This window comes from Theobroma cacao, chromosome 5, assembly GCF_000208745.1.
Source record: "Theobroma cacao cultivar B97-61/B2 chromosome 5, Criollo_cocoa_genome_V2, whole genome shotgun sequence".
Lineage (NCBI taxonomy): Eukaryota > Viridiplantae > Streptophyta > Magnoliopsida > Malvales > Malvaceae > Theobroma > Theobroma cacao.
In genome coordinates this window covers 20,516,845-20,524,166 of record NC_030854.1, presented here as the reverse complement: position 1 = coordinate 20,524,166, position 7,322 = coordinate 20,516,845, and the positions used below count along the sequence as shown (strand labels likewise).

The window sequence follows — 7,322 nt, the reverse complement described above, 5'->3', positions numbered from 1 at the left end:
CCATGATTAGTTATGAATTATGTAATGAGCATATGGTGATATGATGTGAAATGTTTGATTGTTGCCCATGGTTAATGGGGATTATACCATTAGCCATCTCATAAGCTAATAAAGGATATACCATTACCATCTCTTAAACAAAAGAGGGGGATTGATGCGGTGATTCCATTCCTATGAACGCACTGTCACAGCCCAATTTTCGAGCCATGACCGACGCATAGACCCAATGGGCATAGCCCACTAAGCCCAAGCAAGCCTATTTATATAACCTATTCATCATTCTATCAAATGTTCCTAAAGTCAAATTTCATAATTTCAACCTACAAGTACTTTCATAGTGTGCTACAGTAATCAAATACTTGCATTTATATTAACCCAAAATAATGTTACCCATTGCTAACTCATAGTGGCATTACCAATCAATATATACATATATTGTCTGAGACATTTATCTTGGTCATTTACATTGCATTTATCTATACACAACCAAAAGACACTCGACTTCCAACGAAGTGACCCTAACGAAGGTACAGCTATTGAATGTCGAGATACCTACCAAGGAGATGAATCACGGGGACACCTTGACCTAGGTTCCAACTGCCTCCTAATCTGAAAACATAAAGTTGAAAACAGTGAGTATAAACTCAGTGAGTGAACATAAGAAAGGAATAAGCAAATGATACGAAGAGATTTTGAAAACATGATGCACTTTAGTTACAAACAATGCAACTTAGTTTAATTTCTTGTAAAGCCTCTTAATTCAACCCTTGATTATTTAATTCCTTAGCATTGAAAATCCATGATAAACCATGAAGTTGAAAAGAAAAAAAAATTTCAGCAAATATCCACGTAAGGCAAGCAAAATAGAGGGTTTCTTGCTGCAGCGAAAAGGCTTTGGGTATCTCGCTACAACGAGCTATAGGACTGCAGCCAGCCTCCCAACCTGAGAGATTCTTGTTGCAACGAGAAATAGAACACCAAGAAGAAATTTCTTATTACATCAAGAAAAGGCCATGTTGCTGCAATAAAAAAAATCAGTTTGAAAATACTCAGCAATATTCAAGGTTCAACATGCAGGATTCCACAAACATTATAACCATATACCATATTCATAAACTTTATATTGCATAAGTATATACATATACATATATAAACACGAATACCACCACCGCCTCACCCAGCTCATGTACAACCCCACATTGCACACAACTAATGCCATTATGTGCAACCCCCACATCGCGCACAGGCAATATCATCGTCCACCCTTCCACACCTGTCATCACAGGCATGTGCTGCCCCACATCACGCACATGCACAGCTATATTTATTACACAATATTAATTATCCATATACAACATATATATATATATATATATATATATATATCCACATCATATAGGAGCACAAGGATTCATCATATTACACATTCACAACATAAAACGTTTCATCAAAGGCTTGTTGCCATGTAATTTTAAAGAAAAACCAATAAAATATTTTAAGTGGTTCAATCAAGCACATAATCATTTATTCCAAAACATTTTTAATGAAAGTTCACTCACCTATCCTTGTTGATTCTTAAATCGACTCCAACTTCCACTAATGGTCTGAATGGGGATGAGTCTTGTTGGAACCTATCACACACAATAGCATCACAAATCAACTTAATTCACATAACCATAATTCTAAAAGCTATCTCCTAAATCATGTTCTACTAGTTATTCCTAGCTAGCTTCCAACTACCATTAAGTGGCTATCTATTTTCACTATTCTAGTCACACTGAAATGAATAAACTACCTCAACTACAAAACACTCACAAATCTAACCACTAGCCATTCTCAACAACTTAAAAATCAATTCAATTTTATTACTCACTTTGGTAGCTTTGTAATTGAACTCCTTCTCAAAAGTCCTCAAGCTAGTATAAGAAGTCTCTTTCTCTCTCTCTAAAACACCTAGCTAGTGAGAGAAAGTATCAAAATAAGACTTTTGAGGGTTTTCAAGGCGAAAGAGTAATAGAGCACAAAGGACTTTGTGAAAAGGTGCACAAAAGCATGAAAATTAGGGTTAACTTGAGAAAATTTATGGAGGTTTCAAAGCAAGCTTCCATGGAAGGTGAAAAAACGTGAGAAGGAAGGAAGGAAGAATAAGAGCTATTGGAAAAATGAGAAGAAGCTGCTGGAGAGTTAGATATTTATGCCTAAAGTTTATCTAATTCTCATATAAATTACCAAAATGCCCTTAACAAGGTCACTTTGTCTTCCCCTTACCTTTATACAATCCTTTTACTTCTTTGACACTGAGACAAAGTCTATAATAGTCTAAAAATATTTGAGTTCACGAAAATGTAAAAATTTAAACTTGAGATGAAAAATGACCATTTTACCCCTACTATGAAAATTATCATTATTTCTATTTTCTTCATTTATTTATCATGACACACATCTTTCATTTATTCCTTAGGCCTACTTAGGCCTTAATAATATTAGGAAATCTACTTTTAAGAGCTCACCAAGAAAATGACGAAACTACCCCTAGTCCGTTTTATCGCGTCTACTTCTAATTATGTGCCTATGGAAGTCAAGGCTTCACATGCGTATAAGCACATTTTTAATGAGAGCTATACCATTTAAGCTCGTGGTTTATTGGGGTTATACCATTAACAATGTTATACAATCTTACTTAATGAATGTTATCTGTATTCATTCTACATAAGATAGATGTGTGATAGACGAAACAAGATTCCCTAAATTAGTAATGGATGGAAATAGGAGGTAAGGTTGATAAATGACGATTTACAATTATTTCAGCCAAGATTTTTGGGATTACTTGTATGACATACTAAGCCATCGATAATAAGTCTCGATAACTTGACATGAAATGATGTGTTTGTCACGACCCGATTTTCGAGCCGGACTGGTGCATGGACCCAATGGGCATAGCCCATCAAGCCCAAGCAAGCTTTGTGTAATTTTGCTCATCATTCCATCAACTATTCTTAAATTCACCTTTCATACTTCCAATCTATAAATACGTAATTAATATGCTGTAGCGATCAAAAACTGTATTTCACATTAACCCAAATAATGTTAACCATTGCCAACTCGTGGTGGCATTACCTATCACAATATGCATACATTGTCTAAGACACATATCTTAATACTTTATATCACATGAACTTAGTCACAAACAAAATGACTCTTGACTTCCATCGGAATGGCCAAGGTGAAAGGACGGCTACTGAATGACAACATACCTACCAAGAAAGACGAAACTATGTGGACACCTCGACTTAGGTTCCAATTGCCTCCTGATCTGAAAACATGAAGTTGAAAACAGTGAGTACAAACTCAGTGAGTGAACATAAGAAGGGAACAAGCAACGATAACGAAAGTTTAAAGAAATCATGATGCACTTATTTTCAAAACAATGCAATTTAGTTTAGTTCTTATTAAAATCCTTCCATTAAACCCCTGGTTATTAAATCCTTTAATGATGAAGGAACCATATTCAGTATGAAATTGGAAAGAGAGGAAATTTTCAGCAATCATCCAAGCAAGGTAGTATAAACCAAGTGTTTCTCACTACAATAAAATCAATTTAGAAGTAAATGGGAAAGTTTCAAGATTCATCATGCCATACAATCACAAACACTATCATAAACTTTCTATAACATTTATATATACACATACACCATCATGCATACCATCCCTCCATACTCAGCTCATGTGCATTCCCTACTCGCACATGGCCGGGTCATCATCAGCTCATGTGCACTCCTACACCGCACATAGCTGGGTCATCATCAGCTCATGTGCACTCCCACACGTACATAATTAGGTCATCATTATCACACAAAAAGGAACATCGAATGCATAATATACATATTCATACAATATGATAACGTAGGAACCATTTATATGGCACACTTTCACAAGATAAAAATATTTCACCAAAGGCTTGTTCCCCAAGTATTTTTATTTTTTTTAAAGCAAGAACAAATGGACTTTCAAACGACTCATTTAAACATGTAGCTACTTCCCAACACATTTTGAAATGCAAGTTCACTCACTAGTATTTGTTAAATCCTTACTCAATTCCACTTCCTCTAATGGTCCAACTGGGGCGGTGGAGCTTCGTTGTAACCTATCATCATAATGTCATCACAATTAACTTAATTCACGTAAATATGGTTCTATAAGCTATCTCCTAAATCATGTTCTGGTAGTTATTCCTAGCTAGTTTTCAACTACCATTAAGTGGTTATCTATTTTCACTACTCTAATCGCACTAAAACGAATAAATCCTTAACTACAAAACACTAACAGATCTAACCACCAACCATCCTCAACAACTAAAAATATCAACTCAATTTCAATACTCACCTTGCTAGCTTGGTAATTGAATCCCCTTTCAAAAGCTTTCAATTTCTTGTGAAAAATATCTTTTTCTCTCTCTAGAATGTCCAACTAGTGAGAAAAAGTATTAGGAAAAGACTTTTGAGGGTTTTATGGTGAAAGAGTAAAAGAGCACAAAGAACCTTGTGAAAGGGTGCACAAAAACATGAAAATCAAGGTTAACTTGAGAAAATCTATGGAAGGTTCAAAGCAAGCTTCCATGGATGGTGAGAAAACATGAGAAAAGAAAAAGAAAAAAGTGCTAGAAATTTGAAGAAGCTGCTAGAAGAATGGGATTTTTATAGTTAAAGCTTATCTAAATCTTCATGCAATTACAATAATGCCCTTAACAATGCCACTTGTCTTCCTCCTTTTTTTGTGCAATCTTTTACTCTTTTGACACTAGAAAAGGTTTAAAATCCTCTAAAAGAGGTCCCTTAAGTAGCCCCCAGTCCTAGCTTCAAAAATCCCCTAAACTTATTATTTGTGGAAATTACGGTGAGGGTCGTGACTCTCAATTTCTAGCGCCGTGGGGCTCAAACGTTCTGTTTGAATCTGTTCTCTTGGCACAGTACTTCCACTTTAACAAAGATTTTGACCATCTTCCCATCAAAACTGGGCAAAGTGGTAAACATCAAAGTTGTATCCCTGCCTCTTAGCTTTCTAATGGTCCAAAAATCATGTCATTTAGAGTTCTGTAGTGGGAGATATACTTAAAAAACTGAAACATCTGCAAATAGAGCAACAGCCCTCTATGCACCTTTCTTCACCAATTGAAATCATTTTTTAATCCTACTCTTATAATGACATAAAATAATTATAAGTAAGATAAAACTAGCATCATTAGCTCAAATTAAACCTTTAACATAAGTTCTACCTCTAGCTACGCGTCTATGAAGGTCGAGGTTTCACACATGAATAAGTTAATTCTTTATGAATGTAAACTAAATAGTTTTTCACTCAAATTGGTTTTGAAATGATTACATGATTACAAATGAGTTTGAGATGCAAATCAAGGTTTGGTCAACTCTTTTTCCATGATTTTAATATTTTGCATTACTTGAATGATTCTCCATAGTGTATTTCAAAGCATGATTAGACTCTATTGGAAGTTGATACATGTGCATTGAAAGATCATATGTTCATGGTTATATAAATGTTTAATTTATGCAAAAACTCTAACCCCTTGGCTTGTCCCCTTCCCATATCCACTCATGGAGTTTTTGTAACTCACATGTTAGATTTTCTCATTTTTGTTGCAGATGAATGATAGCTGTTGAGCACTCATGTCACAGAAACATGGTCTGTTTTACTTGGTAGGTGATGTAGCAGCCTTTAAAGCTTAAAGAGTCGAGTCATGTTTCGATTGATGAGTCGATCTTTTATTTCTATTTATATATATATATCCTTGTTGATATTGAAATGTTAAGCCATTGAACGGCAAGTTACTTGTATGTGTTATATGAATGTTATGGATGATAGCCTTTGAGCTTACATAAGCACTTAAGGTGCATTTATAGAATTGATATGAAATGTACATATTACAAATATTATGAATGCAAAGCATATTACATAGTTTATGGTAAGAAGTCCATGATTGTGTATAATACACCTATGAATGGATGTTGTGTATGATGACCAGTGTTTTTGTATGCATGATGATTATGAGACCTTGATTTTTTATAGACTCGTAGCTAGAAGTAGACGCGATAACACGACTAGGGGTAATTTCATAATTTTCCTTAGTGAGCTCTTAGAAGTGGGTTTTCTACTATTATTAAGGCCTAAGTAGGCCTAAGGAATAAATGAATGATGAAAATGAGGATAAAATGACGAAGGAAATAGAAATAATGATGATTTCCAAGGTAGGGGCAAAATGGTCATTTTTCATCTCAGGTCAAAATTTTTAAGTTTTCATGAACCCGAGTATTTGTAGACTATTATGAACTTTATCTCAGTGTTAAAAGAGTAGAAAGATTGCACAAAGGATTAAAAGAAGACAAAATCAACTTGTTAAAGGCATTTTCGTAATTTAAGTAAAGTTTGGATAAGCTTTAGCTATAAATATCATTTTGTAGCAGCTTTTTCTCATTTTTCAGTAGCCTATTCTTCTTCTTCCTCCCATCCCATGTTTCTTTCATCCTCCATGGAAGCTTGTTTTGAAACTTCCATAAATTCTCTTAAGTTAACCCCGTTTTTCATGCTTTTGTGCACTGTTTCATAGAACCTTTTGTGCTCTTTCACTCTCTCACCTTAAAACCCTTAAAAAGTCTTACTTGCATACTTCCTCTCACTAGCTAGGTGTTTTAGAGAGAGAAAAAAGGGGCATCTATAATAGCTTAAGAATTTTTGGAAAGGAATTCAATTACAAAGCTACCAAGGTGAGTAGTGAATTAGAGTTGATTTTTAAGTTGTTGAGAATGGCTAGTGGATAGATTTGTAAATGTTTTGTAGTTGAGGTTATTTATTCATCTTTAGTGTGATTAGAATAGAGAAAGTAAATAGCTTCTTAATGGCAATTGGAAGCTAGCTAGGAATAACTAGCAGAACATCAAGTAAGAGATAGCTTTTAGAATTACGGTTATGTGAATTGAGTTGATTTGTGATGCTATTGTGTGTGATAGGTTCCAACGAGGCCACATATCTCCATTTGGAACATTAGTGGAAGTTGGAGTCGATCTAAGATTCAATAAATACCAGTGAGTGAACTTGCATTTCAAAATGTTTTGGGAAGTGCCTACATGTTTAAATAAATCATTGGAAAGATTCATTTGTTTTTGCTTTTAAAAAAATATACTTGGGGAACAAGCCCTTGATGAAATGTTTCTATCTTGTGAAATGTGCAATATAAATAGTTCATGCGTTATCACATTATATTGATATGTATATTATGCTTTGGATGCTCTTTTCATGTGATAATGATGACC

General features: G+C 34.5%; 1 long non-coding RNA gene across 2 annotated transcripts; it reads right to left on the bottom strand.

The window, feature by feature from the left end:
* LOC108662201 lies at window positions 447–2,128 on the bottom strand. Of its 2 annotated transcripts, none has more exons than XR_001928003.1 (3): window positions 1,874–2,128; window positions 1,560–1,631; window positions 447–609 (listed from the first exon to the last, which is right to left on the bottom strand). It is a non-coding gene; the product is annotated as an uncharacterized LOC108662201 (long non-coding RNA). The 2 variants fall into 2 exon arrangements; XR_001928002.1 differs by lacking the exon at window positions 447–609 and adding an exon at window positions 947–1,019.